The sequence below is a fragment of the Mauremys reevesii genome, linkage group 1, assembly GCF_016161935.1.
Source record: "Mauremys reevesii isolate NIE-2019 linkage group 1, ASM1616193v1, whole genome shotgun sequence".
NCBI lineage: Eukaryota > Metazoa > Chordata > Testudines > Geoemydidae > Mauremys > Mauremys reevesii.
The window spans coordinates 93,380,961-93,401,901 of NC_052623.1; positions in this window are offsets into that span (position 1 = coordinate 93,380,961).

Here is a 20,941-nt window from a genome sequence, read left to right on the forward strand (position 1 = left end):
AATATACAAGATATTTAGAGAAAGTTTTGTCAGTTTCATCCTCTGCACTCCGCAGGCAGGACAAAACAAAAAGAGATCTGAGATTGCACCCCATGTCCTAAGGACATTTCAGGTGTTTACATCAATATATAAAGAGGGTAGATTGGAATGAAAACTACTATTTCTTTCAAAGGAGGCACAATAATTTCCCTGAATATTCAGTTTTCCCCTCCAATCCCTTTGTGGTTTTGTCTATGGGGGCTATTTGCTTTCCCTGTGAATGTTTAGTTGCTTTAGCAAAATTGCTTTGCCCAAAATAAATCCTAATCATCATGACACATCTTTCCACCATGTTCTCCATGCTTTTTGTGTTGTTTTTTTTAAACAGTAACATTTCAAAGAGGATCTGCAAGCAATTTGGACATCACAACCATGATCCTCTGCTGGGGAGGGAATGGGATAGATTTGAACTTGGAAATGGTTCCTGATTTTGATTGTGTTTAGGAGAGCCCCTCATCCCGGGGGCAGAAAAGAACTGCTCCTGCCATGGTCACACACACCCAACAACAACTGGGACTGAATTTAACAAGGATGCCAGAAATGGCTCCTAACTCTGGGCACTGAACTGCACAGGGAACAGCTGAGTTTAAACTATTCTTTTGCAGGCAGCAGCAGCAGGCATCTCAGCCAGTCTCCCTACTGCAAGCTAGAGCTTAGAGGAAAACCCCTGCTGGGGGTAAGGAGGGGGGAGGAATGCAGAGCCTTGTTTGCAGCCTGGCTGGAGGAGGGGGAGGGAGGAGACAAGAAACCAATGTGACAGTGAGTTTTCCCCTTCCACCTGCTTTTATTAGCTCTGGATTTAAGCTGTGCAGCCAAATGCTTGTATTTGTTGTGTATATTAGTATTGGAGAGATCCCCTCATCCTGGGGGCAGAAAAGGACTGCCCCTGCCATGGTCAAACACACCCTTCCTTCGACCTCCTCTCTCCAGCTACTGTGAGTGAAATTAACAAGGATGCCAGAAACTTAGCCCTGGGGGCTGAACCATCAGGGAACAGCTGAGTTTAAACTATTCTTATGCAGGGAGCAGGTTTCTCTTTACCTTCCTCAGTCAGTCTCCTTTTCTTACCGGTCCTCGGTACCAGCCAGTACCAGCTTACTGTCACCTCTGGCTGAGTCTGTCCAGAGACCAGACGGGACTATTTTTTTTTCTAAATGGGGGTTAGACTAGATGACCCTTGCAGTCTCTTCTAACCCTGTGATTTTATGCCAGGTGTACTTGGAGAAAGATTAATTAGATGGTTTTTGAGTTGTCCATTTCAGTTTTTTCTCCAGAAAACTGTTTTTTACCTCAGAGGAGAGTAGAAATTAAAAGTCTCAAAAATATGCTCAAACACACTCTTTTTATTTCAGTTTCACACTTCATTTTTTGAATTTATCCTAATAATGTGTGGAAGGGGAATGGAACAAAAAAACAATATTAGTGCAGTTTTTCAGGGACTAATCCTTATTTGTATTAGTGTACTTATTTGTGTGCATTTAATGCAGAGTTGTAAGACTTCGTACTCTGTGGCCTTATCTTTTGTGTGGTCATTTACACCAGTGCAAAGGTAAGTGCATAGTAGGCATAAAATGGCACAAAATCAGAATGGCGGTATTTTATGCTTACATTGCACTGGTATAAATGACTACACAATGTGCAGGCTAAAGAAGTATCAGACCCTAGTGTGACCAGAGATTTTGCCTCTGTTGCCCGAAATGCCTTACACCACTTTAAATTGGAAATTTGCAGAAAATCCTCAGGATGGGGTTTAAATTAGGAAAAAATATAAACTGTTTAATTGGCCATAAAATGAGTGGTGATAGTATTAGGACCCTTTGAAATGCTTAGAACAGTAATTAGTTTTAGGAATAAATCTTTAATTAAATAAAAATTAATAATAGCTTAAATTAGAAAAATCTAGTACTGGAAGCTATCGGGTGATGTATTATAGTGGGAGATCCCATTTCTAGTGCACATAGGGGTCCATTGCCTATGATGTAATGATTCAACTTCCTATGATGCAATGGTAAATTCCACTTCCTGTGGGGAATGACTCAGCAAAATTCCATAGCGATACATTGAAGTCCATACATGGGGCTTTCAAACGGGAAGTAGCTTGGGTTCATCCAAAGGTCAACTGAAAAACTCCATAAAAATCATTGAGCCCATAGAAGTCTATGGGAGAAGGAGGCATTACTAGTTTTGGGAGGGATAGCTCAGTGGTTTGAGCATTGGCCTGCTAAACCCAGAATTGTGAGTTCAATCATTGAAGAGGCCATTTAGGAAACTGGGATAAAAATCTGTCTGGGGATTGGTCCTGCTTTGAGTGGGGGGCTGGACTAGATGACCTCCTGAGGTCCCTTCCAACCCTAAAATTCTATGATTCTACTACATGTGACTAATTAACATATAATTAACATACACTAATATCTGGAAGCTGATTGGCAGAACTTGGTGTCACATGTTGGTACGTGACATGAATTAGCACGTGCAAATCGCTGATTAGCTATAATGTATTATCATAATTCAGCCAATGAGCTGCGAATGGTATATTATGGCAACAGCCATCAGGCTAAACCTTGTAGAGGACAGGGACCTGAAGGAGAGCAGAACACTGCAGGACACTTGAAAGGAAGAAAATGCTCACAGAGCTGCGGAACCCTGTTGGGTAAGAAAGCTAACTATTGCATTACAGCAGCAGAGCAGCTGGCTACCCACAGTCACAAACATCGACAATGCTTGCTAGCCTCAGCCATTTGCTAGGGTCCATTTCTCTCAAAGCAGCCGGCAGTGGCACCACAAGCCATAGCAATGGCTTCCATAAGTAGCTAATGGCCTTTCCATCCTAGCCACCTCTCACGACAGCTGCAACCCACATTCGCTAGCACCGCTCCCAAGCAGCTCTTGCAGCAGCACTAACAGCAGCCCACCCAGGCTTCCAAGGTTGCCCTAGGCAACCGCCATTTCTGCCACCCAGCCAGCAGAAGGCCACCACAGAATCCACCTCAGCAGCAGCCAAGTATTCCGTATCTGCTGCACCTCAGTGGAATCAGGCAGCCGCTTGAGCAGTAGCACATCATTGCCGCTCCATGCCAGCAACCCACAAAACATGTTCCCAAGCACCGAGACAGAGCAGAAAGATCAAAGATGGTCTCAGAGGGATTAAAAGGAAGTTTCCTGTAAGCCTAATATTTCTGGCTTCCCATTTATTCCTGACATGTATGAGTTTCAAGTGTAACTAAAGCTGGATGCTTGTGGTCTGAGTGAGATCTCTTCCTACCTATTTAGTAACTGCCAGGCCAGTGCTTACTAGATGGTTAGTTTTAAGTATTTAGTATTGAATGTTTAATTAATATATTGTTACATGCTTAATGGTTATATTGTTATAAGTTATAGCGTATTAGGTGAATGGTTATAATATTATATGTCACAGAGTTAAATTGAAATTATTATTGTAGTGTTGTGTCTTTATTTGCCGTGACGCATCATTCTCCTTTTAACTGTAACCCTATTTTATCTATCTCTATTCTTTTTACTGTAACCACTCACTTCTAAATAAATATTACTTTTGTTTTCAAAGATTTACTGCTTGACTGTCTATTCTTGATTGGAGGGCTGTATCCTTGTCCTTCAAGGGGAAGTTAGCTAACTGCGGCTTTCCCTGGAAATTCCTTTAGGGCAGGCCACAACCTTAATTACCAGAGTAGATACATTAAAATTAAAGGTTTTAAATAAAAGCAGCATTTGTAGGCAACATCATTGGGTTAATATAATTGGTCTCAAACCTTCTGTTAACACTAGGTAAATAAGCTTCAGCCTATGCATTATTTAGTAACTCTTCAGTTTGAACCTTGGCTATTCATTATTTGTAGTGATTAGTCATCTAAGTAACAGAATACCTGATTCTGATATGTGTATTTATGTTAAATAGTAATTTACACCACAAATAGTCCCATTAAAAATAATGTTTCCTAATATCCAACCTAGACCTCCCACACTGCAGTTTGAGATCATTGCTTCTTGTTCTGTCATCTGCCACCACTGAGAACAGCCTAGCTCCATCATCTTTGGAACCCCCTTTCAGGTAGTTGAAGGCTGCTGTCGAATCCCCCCCTCACTCTTCTCTTCTGCAGACTAAATAACCCCAGTTCCCTCAGCCTCCCCTCATAAGTCATGTACCCGAGCCCCCTAATCACTTTAATTGCCCTCCGCTGGACTCTCTCCAATTTGTCCACATCCCTTCTGTAGTGGGGGGACAAAAACTGGATGCAATACTCCAGGTGTAGCCTCACCAGTGTCAAATAGAGGGGAATAATCACTTCCCTCGATCTGCTGGCAATGCTCCTACAAATGCAGCACAATATGCTGTTGGCCTTCCTGGCAACAAGGGCACACTGCTGACTCATATCCAGCTTCTCATCCACTGTAATCCTCAGGTCCTTTTCTGCAGAATTGCCACTTAGCCAGTCGGTCCCCAGCCTGTAGCGGTTCATGGGATTCTTCCTTCCTAAGTGTAGGACTCTGCACTTGTCCTTGTTGAAACTCATCAGAATTCTTTTGGCCCAATCCTCCAATTTTTCTAGGTCACTCTGGACCCTATTCCTATTCTCCAGCATATCTACCTCTCCTCGCAGTTTAGTGTCATCTGCAAACTTGCTGAGGGTGCAATTCATCCCATCACCCAGATAATTAATACAGATGTTGAACAAAACCAGGACTGACCCCTGTGGCACTCAGCTTGATACTGGCTGCCAACTACACATCAAGCCGTTGATCACTACTCATTGAGCCCAACAATCTAGCCAGCTTTCTATCCACCTTATAGTCCATTCATCCAATCCATACTTCTTTAGCTTGCTGGCAAGAATACTGTGGGAGACCGTATCAAAAGTCTTGCTAAAGACAAGATATATTACATCCACCGCTTTCCCCATATCCATAGAGCCAGTTATTTCATCACAGAAGGAAATCAGATCGGTCAGGCAGGACTTGCCCTTGGTGAATCCATGTTGATGGTTCCTGATCACCTTCCTCTCCTCCAAGAGCTTCAAAATGGATTCCTTGAATACCTGCTCCATGATTTTGCCGGGGACTGAAGTGGGGCTTCTCTTTCTTCCCTGTTTTAAATATGAACACTATATTTGCCTTTTTCCAATTATCTGGGATCTCCCCCAATCGCCACGAGGTTTCAAAGATAATGGCCAATGGCTCTGCATTCACATCAGCCAACTCCCTCAGCACCCTTGGATGCATTAGATATGGACCCATGGACTTGTGCTTTTCTAAATAGTCCTTAACCTGCTCTTTCACTACTGAGGGCTGCTCACCTCCTCCCAATACTTTGTTCCACGCTGCAGCAGTCTGGGAGCAGCCGTGTCTGTGAAGACCGTGGCAAAAAAAGCCTTGCGTACTTCAGCTTTTTCCACATTATCTGTCACTATGTTGCCTCCCCCATTCAGTAAGGGTCCCACACTTTCCTGACCTTCTTGTTGCTAACATACCTGTAGAAACCCTTCTTGTTACCCTTCACAGCCCTTACTAGCTGCATCTCCAATTGTGTCTTGGCCTTCCTGATTACACCCCTGCATGCACTAGCAATATTTTTATACTCCTCCCTAGTCATCTGTCCAAATTTCCACTTCTTGTAAGCTTCCTTTTTAAGTTTAAGCTCACCGAAGATTTCACTGTTAAGCCAAGCTGGTCGCCTGCCATATTTGCTATTTTTTCTGCACATCTAGATGGTTTGTTCCTGTGCCCTCAATAAGGCTTCTTTAAAATACAGCCAGCTCTTCTGGACTTCTTGCCCCCTCATATTAGCTTCCCAGGGGATCCTGCCCATCAGTTCCCTAAAGGAGTCAAAGTCTGCTTTTCTGAAGTCCAGAGTCCATACTTTGCTACTCTCCTTTCTTCCTTTTGTCAGGATCCTGAACTCAGCCATCTCATGATCACTGCTGCCTAGGTTGCCACCCACTTCTACTTCCACTACCAATTCTTCCTGTTTGTAAGCAGCAGATCAAGAGGAGCACGGCCCCTAATCGGTTCCTCTAGCTCTTGTACCAGGAAGTTGTCCCCAATGCTCTCCAAAAACATCCTGGATTGTGCGTGCACTGCTGTATTGCTCTCCCAGGAGATGTCAGGGTAATTGAAGTCCCCATTAGAACCAGCGCCTGTGATCTGGAAACTTCAGTTAGTTGTCCGAAGAAAGTGTCATCTACCTCATCCTTCTGAATTAGTGATCTATAGCACACGCCCACCATGACATCACTCTCGCCTCTAAACTTAACCCAAAGACTCTCAACAGGCTTTTCTCCAGTTTCAAACTGGAGCTCTGAGCAATCACACTGCTCTCTTACATACAGTGCAACTCCTCCACCTTTCCTCCTATACCAGTCCTTCCTGAATAGTTAATACCCATCCATCACAGTGCTCCAGTCATGTAAACTGCCCCACCAAGTTTCTGTTATTCAAATCACATCATAGTTCCTTGATTGTTCCAGGACTTCCAATTCTTCCTGCTTGTTTCCCAGGCTTCTTGCATTCGTGTACAGGCACTAAAGATAACTAGCCAATTGCCCTACTTTCTCAGTATAAATCAGGAGGCTTCCCATGTTGAACCCTCCTCTTTGTTTCTCCTCCTGGTATCCCACTCCCCCACTTACCTCTGGGCTTAGTTCACTACCCCCCGGCAAACCTAGTTTAAAGCCCTCCTCACTAGGTTAACAAGCCTGCCTGCAAAGATGCTCTTCCCTCTCTTCGTTAGGTGGGTCCCATCTTTTCCTAGCAATCCTTCTTCCTGGAACAGCATCCCAAGGCCGAAGAATCCAAAACCCTCTCTCTAACACCACCTGTATAACCACACATCCATCTCCACAATTCAACAGTCCCTACTTGGGTTTTTTCCTTCAACAGGGAGGATGGACGAGAAAACGCCTTGCACCTCAAACTCCTTTATCCTTCTTGCCAGAGCACGTAGTCTGTTGTGATCCACTCAAGGTCATTCTTGGCAGTATCATTGGTGCCCAAATGGAGAAGTAGGAAGGGGTAGGAGTCTGAGGGCTTGATCAGTCTCAGCAAACACTCTGTCATATCCTGGATTTTAGCTCCAGGCAAGCAGAACACTTCTCGAATCTCCCAGTCTGGCTGGCAGATGGATGACTCCACCTCCCTTAGAAGGGAGTCCCTGACCACCAGAACCCATCTCCTCCTCTTGGGAGTGGTGGTCTTGGAACCCCCATCCCTAGGACAATGCATCCCATGCGTTCCAGCTGATGGGATCTCCTTCTGATACCTTCCCTCAGAGGGATCTTCCAAATCCTTTCTCTGCAGTAGCACCTGTGCAGAGAGCCTGAAAATGGTTTTGTACCTCTATTTGCATTGAGGTCACATAGGTTCTCCTCTTTCTTCCTCTGGAGGTCACATGCTGCTAATATTCTTCCCTGCTCTGCACTGCACTCTCTGAATCTTCAGCACATTTTGCTTCCAGAACCAAATACTGACTTCTATCCAGAAAAAGTTCATTTTCTCTGATGCAACCCAGGGTTGATACTTGGTTCTCTAGTCCTCTAACCTTCTATTCCAATATTCAGAACAGCTTGCACGTCATACAGACGAAGTTGCATCTGTCCTCTGGGAGAAAGACAAACATAGCACATGGAGAGGGATAGCTCAGTGGTTTGAGCATTTGCCTGTTAAACCCAGCGTTGTGAGCTCAATCCGTGAAGGGGCCATTTAGGGATCTAGAGCAAAAAAGTGTCTGGGGATTGGTCCTGCTTTGAGCAGTGGGTTGGACTAGATGATCTCCTGAAGTCCCTTCCAACCCTGTGATTCTATGAAATCATTGATCTATGAAATTCTGAGCAGGTCACAACAACTGATTGCTTGCTATCCATGTCTTCCTTCTGAGAGGCTCTTCAGATGATGTATGTACTACTCACAGGAGGCTGAAAGGCAAAAACTCTCTGTGCAAACTCCCTGTTTGCCTCTCCTCTGCTGCTCACTCGGTTCACAACTGGCTGCCTTTTTATGAGGCTGCTGGGTTGAAGCAGGTGGCCCAGCTCAAAGCCTTCCCTCCAATCTACCACTCAAGGCCCACCTGGAACAAAGCACTCCTAATTCACACTATTCAAACAAACAAGCACTGGGTCAGTGCAGTGAAAAGGCTCTGGCAGGGGACATGCCTATATGTTTCTGATTATTTTTTTCACCATTCAATCAAGTCTATGTGTGGTAAAGTGGTTGGTTTATATAGTATAGTAACAGTTTCTTTCATCAATTGCAAATAGATTATTTAAGAGTTTATATAAGAACTCTGCCCTGGATGCCTCAAAGAGAAGATCTGGGGACCCTGTAGAGGAGTGGTCAGCAACCTCTGGCACCAGCAACCTCTGGTAAGCACCCTGGCGGGCCGGGCCAATTTGTTTAAGTGCCGCGTCAGCAGGTTTGGCCAACCACAGCTCCCACTGGCCGCAGTTTGCCGTCCCAGACCAATGGGGGTGGCGGGAAGCGGCAAGGGCGAGGGCAGTGCTGGCTGCTAATTCCCGCTGCTCCCATTGGCCTGGGATGGCAAACCGCGGCCAGTGGGAGCCACAATCGGCTGAACCTGCCGATGCGACAGGTAAACAAACTGGCCCAGCCCGCCAGAGTCCTTACCCTGGTGAGCCTCATGCCAGAGGTTGCCGACCTCTGCTGTAGAGGAACCAGGAACACGTGGAATCCCATGGATTTCTGCCTCTCCTTTCTATCAGAGGCTATTCTGCCAGTGGCAAAGTCCCCATGTAGCTGTTCAATTGGAGTTAATGGTGACCAGTTAATGATAAGCATGACTACATTTCCAATGAGAAATCTGAGGCTATTGGATTTTAGTGCTGTTGAAAAAGATAACCCATGTGCTATCTTGTCCCAGGCATTTCAACACTATGAAGCTGTATGAGATAGGTTTATGAGTCCCAGAGAGTTGGGGAAGATACTACAGACATGGCATTCCCTCTCCCTCCAGGACAGCTTTGCAGGAGCAGGATTCCCGCTCGCCTCATAAGCGGAGAAAAGAGATGGGACCTCTAGTAGATTTTTTCATTTTCACAGGAAAGGGGACATCAATAATGAACAATTTTAAAATTTACTGAAATGTAAAGCAATGTTTTTAGATATGACCAAAAATAAAATAATAATATTCTCACATATCTCTTGTACCTAGTCTAAATAGAAATAGCTAGGCGGGAGAGGGGTAGAGAAAAGATAAACTCTGACTAAAAAACAGGAAAATATATATGTTAAAATGTTCAATTGAGTTATGGCTGTCTCCTATATATTACAGAAATGTTTCAGACAAATTCTTCCAAATATGAATAGAGGTATTGTGGCCTTAGGGTGACCAGATGTTCCGATTTTATAGGGACAGTCCCGATATTTGGGGATTTTTTTTTATATGGGCTCCTATTTTTCTCACATGCTATCTGGTCACCCTATGTGGCCTTAAAATGAAAGGCTGTGGGAACATAAACCCCAACTAAAACAGTAAATGTTCTGAAGAGGTTTATTTTCCCTCAACTGTTTTTCAAAATTTGTAAAAATCCACAGGGAAAATACAGAGAACCTTATTCTCTGCAGTTTTGCACCTTGTGTAATTATTTACATCTGTGTAAAGTACGTGTAAATTATACCATCTGTTTTGCAAGTGCATATATAACTATACAAGGTGCGAGGCAGCAGAGAATCAGGCTCAAAATATAGTTGTCTGGCTATACTGAAAGAAGGACAGGAGGCATTTGGCATGGGTTTAATTAGGCCACAACATTATTATTACATGTCTGGGACTACCTGGCAGATAAAAGTGTACAGTGCAGGTAACCCCATGTTTATTCTGAAAAGCCCCCCTGGTAATTAACCAGTTCTCCCTCTTTTTCCATCTAGGTCACTCCAGTAAAACCATTGCCAGGACCTTTAAGAATGGGGGGTTGGCTCCCTGCCATACCAATCATACGAGTCCCCAACTGCACCCCATTCATTCCTTTAATGATCACCTCTTTTTAAGTCCTTTACCAAGCCATTTATCCACTGTATACCTTTCCTATGGAGTACCTGCACTGGACATCTGCCACAAGGAGGTGCCAGCAATTAGCTTGGCTGCCTCCCTCACAAACTCAGTTGGGTTCCCAGACATCTTTTTCTTACCCCCTTTTATATTGGCCAAAACAAATGGGCTCCAAAGCTTTATGGGGGACCCCATACTCCCTGAAAAAATTGGTGCCCCAGATGCCCAAATTGCTGAGCCTTTTATGACCCCAAGGGATTTTGCCATCCCTGTTAGAATGTGTCAAGCCTTGTCCACTCAGGTGGTGCTCTACAGCTCTCAGACGGACTCTGCATGAATGCATGTCCGACAACACAGATCTGCATCAAGTCCCTTCTTGTCCTGGGCAGTAATTGAACTCCTTTACACATTCCCAAATAGTGTTCACCAACGTGTGCCACATTATGGCAATGACTGCTTATGGGCCCCTTAGCACACAGGAGTGGCATGAGCTTGTCCAATAACATGCTTCTCCTTCCATGCCAACACAGCCACACCCCAGCACTGGACCCCAGTTGCCCACCCTTAAGACCACTAGGATGTCTGGCTATGTGCCTAAAAAAAAATAATCCTGTGCCCTCAGATTCACACCACCGCCTCCATGGCTCCCAGCCTTTTCGGAAGATAACAAATGCTGTCCAGTCTCCTTGATCAGCCGTTGACCATCACAAGTTTAATATCCCTGCTTGCCCCTCCTGGTGTACATCACCCAGTTCCAAGCCCTCCTGCAACAGTGCCCCTACATAACCCTCACTGATTCCGAAAGTACCAAAACTGCTTTAAGAAGGCTGCTCTGAGCAAGGCCATTTAGATTCCTGAGAATGTTAGCTGTGATGTGCCAGTATGAGTGCTGCATGAGCCATTGGAATACAACCACCCTGCCAGCAACCTTTGAGTTAAGACTTCTGTGTGGATATGGATAACCATTTAGCCCCACTGACAAATGTAACCATTTAGCCCACTGACAAATGTAACAGACGGGAGACGATTCCAAAATTGAGGACACCAGTTGACAGGTTACCCATGACCCTGTGTACCCAGCTGTACCTCGTGTACCGCTCTGTAATGGGCCATTCGGTGATCAGCCTTACCGCTCCTGTAATTGCATGAATTTGTTAAGATTTGTCCCATAGCTCTGCCACGTGTAAGGAGGCAGTGGATCTCCATGCTATAATGCTAACCATCCTACCCCCAGGTTCCAGGTAGCTAGCAGAATTCACTCAAATGTACCCCCATCTGCTTTATTAAGGTACTTCCAAATGAGCAACCTTACCATCTGCAGCTGAACTGGAAATGGTGCCCTTGCCAACCTGTGGGTGCCACTTGATTTAACCCTTATGCTGGTTCCCCTTGGGACCCTTTCCTTACTGCTGTGGCATGAACATGCTGCATGTGTCCCAAAACATAATCCGCAAACAGGCCTGCCCTGATGGATGTGTACATGTTTCCGAAGCCTGCACCCAATGCCACATGAATTTGTTGTTGCCCTGACACACCCCTGTTTTCAGCATTGCCCTCATGATTTGTAATCAGTTGGGACAGACATCAATGCTCCGGGAGATCCTTTATACTTTGGAAACCCCGAATGCTGTGAAGACAACCTTAGAAACAACAGTCTTAACCACTTGCATGGAAATTCCTGCTGACTGAGGTAGAAGTTTGCTTCCCTTGGAGTCCCCCAAGCCATGAACCTGGGGAGGCAGGGGGAGGACTGCCTTTGTTAATGAAACAGAAAATGCCCAGGGAAAATCCACCCCGGCCTAGCACCAGCCTCATGCCCCAGTTGCATGGCTACTATCCCTGATTGCCAATGACTCCCCCAACATATGCCCTGTGCAGCCTTTGAATCCCCGGCTTCTCCCAGTGCTAGTGCTCAGCCTGACAGAAAAGGGAGAAGTGAAAATTCCCTGGGTGTGCCCCAAAGAAAAAACCTGAACCAGCCCCTAACCTAATTATCACAGCTCAGTTGTTATTGGGAGGAGGGGCATTTTTCTGTGTCCCTTCTCCTCCCCTTACCTATACCCCAGGCTAGTCTGCAGGGGTGAAAGTAACTTACAGGACTTACCAGTACTGCTGGAGTCCTGAGGGGGGCATGGCCTCATCTGGAAGAGGTGTGGCCTCTCAAGATTTAAAGGCCCTGGGGAACCAGCTGTGGCTGGGAGACCCAGGGCCTTTAAATCAACCAGAGGCTCCCAGCTGCAGAGGTGGCTGGGAGCCCCCCGGGGCTCAGGGGCAAATTAAAGGGCCCAGGGCTCTGGCCGCCGGGGGGAACCCCGAACTTTGCAGGGCTGGGGCAGGGATTTAAACGGCCCAGAGCTCCTGCCGCTGAGGGAAGCCCGCAGCCCTTTAAATCCTGGCCCCAGCCCGGCCGCCAGAGCCATGGCTGGGATTCAAAGGGCTCTGGGCTGCTCGCAGCTGCGGGGAGCTCTGAGCCCTTTCAATCTCTGCCGTGGAAGTCGATGCGGTCCAACACGGCGTACTGGCTCTTGCCGATACGCCGTACCAGACCAGACCAGCTTACTTTCACCTCTGACTGTATGTATGTGTATGTGTATGAATGTGTCACAAACAATGCAGCTGCAGCCTGCCACCGACCAACAGCGACCCCAGCCACCGGCCCCTGTGGGCTGCCGCCTGCAGAAAGCCAGCAGGTGCCGCTGCACTGGGTCTGCCAAGGAGTAAGTAACCAAGGCAAAAACCACAGCCAGCCAGCCAGGGAGGGAGCTGGGATCGGAGGGAGGGGGAAGGGAAGTCAGGGGTGAATGAAGGACAACTGGAATAGCCTTCATGAAATATACAAGATATTTAGAGAAAGTTTTGTCAATTTCAGCCTCTGCACTCTGCAGGCAGGACAAAACAAAAAGAGATCTGAGATTGCACCCCATGTCCTAAGGACATTTCAGGTGTTTAAATCAATATATAAAGAGGGCGGATTGGAATGAAAGGAGGCACAATAGTTTCCCTGAATATTCAGTTTTCCCCTCCAATCCCTTTGTGGTTTTGTCTATGGGGGCTATTTGCTTTCCCTGTGAATGTTTAGTTGCTTTAGCAAAATTGCTTTGCCCAAAATAAACCCTAATCATCATGACACATCTTTCCACCATGTTCTCCATGCTTTTTTAAACAGTAACATTTCAAAGAGGATCTGGAAGCAGTTTGGACATCACAACCATGATCCTCTGCTGGGGATGGAATGGGATAGATTTGAACTTGGAAATGGTTCCTGATTTTGATTGTGTTTAGGAGAGCCCCTCATCCCAGGGGCAGAAAAGAACTGCTCCTGCCATGGTCACACACACCCAACAACAACTGGGACTGAAATTAACAAGGATGCCAGAAACGGCTCCTAACTCTGGGCACTGGACTGCACAGGGAACGGCTGAGTTTATACTGTTCTTTTGCAGACAGCAGCAGCAGGCATCTCAGCCAGTCTCCCTACTGCAAGCTAGAGCCTAGAGGAAAACCCCTGCTGAGGGTAGAGGGGAGTAATGTAGAGCTTTGTTTGCAGCCTGGCTGGAGGAGGGGGAGGAAGGAGCCAAGAAACCAATGTGACAGTGAATTTTCCCCTTCCACCTACTTTTATTAGCTCTGGATTTAAGCTGTGCAGCCAGATGCTTATATTTGTTGTGTATATTAGTATTGGAGAGATCTCCTCATCCCAGGGGCAGAAAAGGACTGCCCCTGCGATGGTCAAACACACCCTCCCTTCGATCTCCTCCCTCCAGCTACTGTGAGTGAAATTAACAAGGATGCCAGAAACCTAGCCCTGGGGGCTGAACCATCAGGGAAAAGCTGAGTTTAAACTATTCTTATGCAGGGAGCAGGCTTCTCTCTCCCTCCCTCAGTCAGTCTCCTTTTCTTACTGGTCCTCAGTACCGGCCAGTACCTGCTTACTTTCACCTCTGCTAGTCTGTTCCTTAGAGCTGACTAACCAGTTAACTTCCCCTCCCTTTTATTGTTCTGCTTCCACAGGGAGCCAGCAGTCCTCTGCACTTAGCAGGGAAAACATGAAACATGATTTCTTTCCCCTCTTGCTCTTTGTCTCCCCCTTCACTGCTTACAGTCCTGCATCCACAGGGAGCTGAGCTGAGCAAAATTGCCCCCTGTCATTCCCTGACCTTAGCAGGGAAATTTGAAGCCTGATTTACTAATGCCTTTACCCACAGCACAGCTGGGGCAGGGGGTGGGAGGAAGAGGGAGGGCACTCCCTGTCCTTGTGTCCCTACCAGGGAGTGAATGAGACTCCAGGCTGCTTCGCTAGCCATATCATCCTCCCCTTGTGGGCCTACTCTCCCATGCCTGCTTCACCCTATCTGAGGCCAGAGAAAGGGAGGAATTGCTCCCCTTCCCCCTTTCTTACTGTTATGCTTCCATGTGGAGCCATGCAGCTGAGAGGTGCTGAAGTGCTGTGTTGCCTCCTCAGGCTTCAGATTGCTTCCTGTAAAAGGGAGCTTTAGGCTCAGGGCTGCCCCTTTTAAACCCTGCATTCCTAGGAGATGAGTCAGCGACCACCCTGTCCCCTTTTGCAACAGTTTTTAAACCCCCCCCCCCCAAAAAAAAAAAACACTGGTCCCTTCATTCAGCCAGCCAGCCAAATACCACCTCTCCCCACTTAAAGGTTCAGGACAATCATTCTAGCACTTCCAATAGACTATGATGATCCAGTAACAAAATTCAACTTTATATATTATGAACCATTAAACTATTTACCAAAAAGGCTCCATTGCACTGAATGGAATTAATGCAAAATTGTATAAATATGCTGCATCTGTGGTTTGAAATCCCATTTCACACATAATAAACCTGCTCCTACATACCCGTTACTTTCCCTCAGCAGAAAGAGGCTAAAATTATACCCATATTTAGAGAAGATTTAGCAATAGATCCTCATAATCGCAGACTAGTATTGGTTTTGCCTGAGGTTGCAAAGCTCATTGAGCAAGCTGTACACAAACTGTTTTATAATCCACATATTAATGAAGGTTGAGAAGTTTTGATTTCACTGTAAAGATTCCATTACTGTAGCAATCCTGAGGTTTACCCATCTCATCTTACAAAAGCACTGACACAGTTCAATATGTATTTTATGTCAAGCTGTTCTGAGCGCTCTAACCCAACATTTTTCATATGGTGCATAGTATTATATTTTGCAACAAACTAACTCCATAGTTGCTGTCTACCAGCATCATGTTGGACATATTTTTCAAAATTGATCCTCGATGTTTTTTAAAGCATTGTTTAACTTAGTTCCTTGGGCAATGCTCTAGGTTTATTATTCACCTAGAGCCAAACCTCCAAAAAACTACTGGCAGGTAGTGTTTACTGAAGCACATGCATTTGTGCAAGTGGGATTATTGACATTAATGTATGGTAATAAGCATTTGCAGGATCAGGCCACTAGTATTATATAATTACCCTCAAATATGTTCACACTTAGTCTAGCATAAACCTGGTTTTCCTGAAGTTAATGGGAGTTTTTCCATAGACTTCAATGGGACCAGGTTTTCACTCCTTGTATTTAAATACATTTAAGTGGATCGTATTAAATCTTTTACAGATTAATATTGCCCCTTCAGGATCAAAACCTACCGTTCTTTAAGATTCATGTTGCAAAGTCAAGGACTCAGTCAAGTTAGAAAATGCCAGAATTAAGGTTGCCTGTGCAACCAGTATATGGCCCTTTGCATGTGTATGCATTATGATTGTGACATTATCCAGGGTACAATCTGGACTGTTGAACATCCATGTTCCCTCAATTTTTCAACCTGGGGTGCTTTTTACACTACTTCGTTATGAGAGCAACCACTCCTGGTCAGCTCACACACAGCCTCTCACATGTAAATCACTCCCAGCTATCCAGAATGATTTCTATCACCAGCCACCCATTAATTATATGGCAGAGCAACACCAGCAAACTCCAAGTTCTGGACTTTCCCCCAGAAATATGAGTCTTGAACAGCACCCTCACGGATAATACAAGCTCATATTAAGTCTGCCATTTCATTAACAGAAAATTATATGCACAAATCCTGTTATACCAAATTAAGTTTCCCAAACACTTCAATCCAAGCACACTGGTTTAAATAAAACAAGTTTATTAACTACAGAAAGATAGATTTTAAGTGATTACCAGGAAGGAAGCATAAAATAAGAATTTGACTACAAAAAATAAAAGGTGAAAAACAACTAATACCTAACTTAACAAGCTAAGTGAATTCAAAGTAAAAGTTTCTCTCAACACATACTTTAGCAGTCTTACTTACTGGATTCCTTTCAGACATGACACTACCCCCAGTTTAGTGTTACTTTCCTTGTCCTTCAGGTGTTGTTAATGCTGTGAGCAGAGAAAAAGGGAGGAGTCTTTCTGAGTGTCTGTTCTGCTTTCTTATAGTTCTCTTTTTCTTTGAAAATTATCTCCAGCTGATGTTCAGGAGACAGAAAGTCTGTGGGGACTGGAACCTTTAGCTGTCTCTTAGGCCACGTCTACACTACCCGCTGGATCAGCGGGTAGTAATTGATCTATTGGGGATCAATTTATTGTGTCTCATCTAGACGCGATAAATCGATCCCTGAATCGACGCCCGTACTCCACCTCAGCAGGAGGAGTAAGCGGAGTGAATGGGGGAGCCGCGGCAGTCGACTTGCCGCCGTGAGAATGGCCAGGTAAGTTGAACTAAGATACTTTAACTTCAGCTACACTAATAGCTTTCTCGCTCACACCTTTTTTCTACCAAAGAATGGCTACTTGACCTGGTGATAATCCATTTGACCTTGTATCAGAGGGGTAGCCGTGTTAGTCTGGATCTGTAAAAGCATCTAAGAGTCCTGTGGCACCTTATAGACTAACAGACGTATTGGAGCATGAGCTTTCATGGGTGAATACCCACTTGGTTGGATGCATGACCTTGTTGACACCTGGCTGAGGCGTCAGTTTGCCTTTTGTTTCTGATTTGTGGATGTTTTTGCAGACTTGTCTCAGTAATATCATACAGATGAATCTTATAAATTGACATACAATGTTGCCACAAACATTTTGTCAGGACAATAATGATCAGAAAATTATGATTTTTCAAATGATACCTCACAAGGCATATTTTGTTCAAAATAATCATAGTCTTGTAAAAGGAGTGAACATTAGGGTATAGATTGCCACAATGATACAGTATCTAATTATATGATCACATGGTATTTATTATTTTGTTATTCAGTGAAAAAACTGATATTTCAATATTTTATCCCAATTTGGGATGTAAACAAATGTTGAAATATTGGCATTTTCTATGGGAAGGAAATTCCATTTTTTATTCACCAAGAATTACAACCATATATGTATGTAATAGGGATATCATCATATAAAAATATATATTTAGTCTAGGATTTTCTGTGTTGTCTTGAGAATTTAGACATAGATTCCAATGAAGTTAATGTAAACTCCTTATGTTGCATTGGAAATATCAGCCTTAAAATTCAGAATTGTAAATAGATTTATTCAAACTGTAACATAAAGCAGCATGAATTACTATAAAGCAGAATGAAGTATGCTTCATACAGAATTGAATCACTGAGCATTATTTTAGACTGAATATCTGTAACAGTACTATGTGTAAGAAATTTATAATTATTTGACGAGTGTTCCTTAGCCTCAGCTATTTCAATAGTGGATGTAGTAAGATATAGCTGTTTGTATATCAAAAAGTTTTCTCTTCTCATGAAAATGATTTGTATTTAAAAGGCATTTCATTCATTTTGCTTCATAACAAGTTGTGCATTATACACTCATTTTCACCAATTAGATTGTGACTTGTGATATACTATGTAGCTTTCTTTAGAAAGCACTGCTGATAGGGACTATATACCTAGCTTATATATAGCACAATATATTCAAAGCAGCAAGACTATAGGAAAATTTAAAGCTTTGTTTTGCTTACCCTCAAGCCATTATAAAATCATGCCATTTGCAGACTGATTTCTAATGTATGTTCTCTTTTGCTAGCTTTAATTGGCAATGAACTGTGGGCTTGGTGCTCTCTCTTACGTTAGATGCACTCATACCTCAATGGTCCAGTTGCTCAGTGCTTTTAGGTTATGTAATGCTCCAGTGATGTTTCAGCATTTTGTCAAGTCATATCTTCTGGCACAAATTGGATCATTTTGTAGTTATTTATTTGGATGATAATCTTCTCTTTAAATTTTTTTTTTTAAAAAGGCACTGCATGAGCAACACGTGTGCCACATTCTCAAGAAGACTCCACCAAAACCATCTGTACTGCAAACTGGAGAAATGTGAATTTGGGTATATCATTTCCCTGAAAGGCTAACAAAGGACCCATGGAAAGTGTCTGCCATTTCCAGGTGGAATGTTCCAAAGGACATAAGAGGCATTCAGCCGTTTCTCAGGTTTGCCAATTGTTATAAGCATTTTATCAAAGGATTCTTTCATCTAGTTTCCCAAATAACTGCTATTCTTTGAGAAGGAGTACACTTAGTCTTGTTACCAGAGGCACATTTCATGTTTGGTCAGCTAAAAAGATCATTTGCTCCAGCTTCCATTCTTGTTCACTAGGATCCTGCCAAGCTCTTCACCATAGAGGCAGATGTTGCAAACTTTTCCATACTGGCTTTTGTAACCAATTCCATATCTGTGCCTTTTATTCATTAAAACGTACCCCTGCTGGGAAGAATTATGATATCTGTGGCAAAGAGTTACTTGCAATAAAGGCAATTTTTGAAAACTGGAGACACCTTCTAAAAGGAGCTTCATTCCTAGTCCAGGTACTTAATGATCACAAGAATCTACCTCTATGGTGAAGAGCTTGGCAGGATCCTAGTGCACAAGAATGGATTCACTGTTTACTTTTCTTTTCCAGATTTGATTTTGTCATCACTTACCAATCTGGATCACAGAATGGGAAGGCAGATGCCCTGTCCTGCAAAGACAAAAATGCCGAGTCAGACATGGCAACCTTGGCCACCATTTTACACTCATCATTATTCAAGAGACAGTAAAAAGGGACCTGATGTCCCTCCTCCATTCCCTACTTCCCGAAGACCTCCAAGCTTCTAAGATCTGTCAGACCCTAGATGCTCCTAACATTCTGCCCAGCTCAGGACTTCTTTTGAAGAATGGTCTGCTTTATTGTGGAAGGCACCTTTATATCCCAGAGGGGCAGCCTAGACGTGAGGTGTTAAAGATGTGTTAAGATACACCAACTACTGACCATTTCACCTACTTAAAAACCCAATACTAAATATTACAGAATTTCTGGTGGCCAAGGGTGAGTATTGATGTTAAGAGGTAGTTGAATAATATCATCTGTGCTGTCAGAACAAGTGCCCACATGCCAAACCACTCGGCCTTCTTCAGCCTTTGCCTACCTTGTCTCAACCCTTGTTGTTGGTATCTTTGGAGTTTGTCATAGAATTACTCCGCTCCTAGGGATGCACCATCATCTTTGTTGTCATTGAACTCCTCACTAAGATAGCACACTTTATTTCCATTTGCTTCCTCCAAATTATCCAGGAAACAGCTCACCATTCCCTAAATCATGTTTTTTGGCTCTGTGGGCTGCCAGCTGGAGTAATCTCAAATTGATGTTTGCAATTCACTTCCAGTTTTTGGCATGAACCTGCAAACTCTTAGGAATGTAATTACTTACCTCTTTGGCCTATTACCTGCATCCCAAAGGGCAGACAGAATGAGTGCACCAGGTCCTCAAGCAGTACTTCTGTTGATTTCTTAATTATTGTCAAGATGACTGGGCCATCATCTTGCCACATGCAGAGTTTGTGTACAACTTCACCCATGCATCCACCCAGCATAGACCATTCTATGAAATATATGGTTTCCATCATTTACTTCATTGGGCTGAACGACCAGACTCCCAAGTCCCCGCCACAGCAGATCTAGTTGCCCACCTTCACCATGTCCACCAAGAATTTACTGAATACCTTAAAGCCTCCAAAGGTCATAAAAACATAATGCCACCCAAAAGCACCAGGCCACACCAATCCTGTCTCCAGGAGATAAGGCCTGGTTGTCTTTCAAACATCTAAAATCCACCATCCCTGAACCAAGTTGGTCCATCACTATCTAAGCCCATTTAATATCACAGAACAAATTAACCCTGCAGCATTTAGGCTTCACTTATCAGAATCATAAGAACATAAGAACGGCTATACTGGGTCAGATCAAAGGTCCATCAAACCCAGTATCCATCCTGACCTCTGACAGTGGCCAATGGCAGGTGCCCCAAAGGGAATGAACAGACAGGTTATCATCAAGTGATCCATGCCCTGCCACCCAATCCCAGCTTCTGGCAAACAGAGGCTATGGACACCATTCCTTCCCATCCTGGCTAATAGCCATTGATCGACCTATTTTCCATGAATATATCTAGCTCCCTTTTGAACCCTGTTATGGTATTGGCTTTCACAACACCCTCTGGCAAGGAGTTCCAGAGATTGACAGTGTGTTGCATGAAAAAGTACTTTCTTGGTTTTGTTTTAAACCTGCTACCTATTTATTTCATTTGATGGCCCCTTGTTCTTGTATTATGAGGAGTAAATAACACTTCCTTAGGGCTGGTCTACACTGGAGGGGGGAATCGATCTAAGATACGTAACTTCAGCTACGTGAATAGCGTAGTTGAAGTCGAAGTATCTTAGATCAATTTACCTCGGGTCCTCACGGCGCAGGATCGACGTCTGCGGCTCCCCGTATCGACTCCGCTACCGCCGCTCGCTCCAGTGGAGTTCCAGAGTTGACAGGAGTGTGTTTGGGGATCGATATATCATGTCTAGATGAGACGCGATATATCGATCCCTGAAAAATCGATTGCTACCGCCGATAAA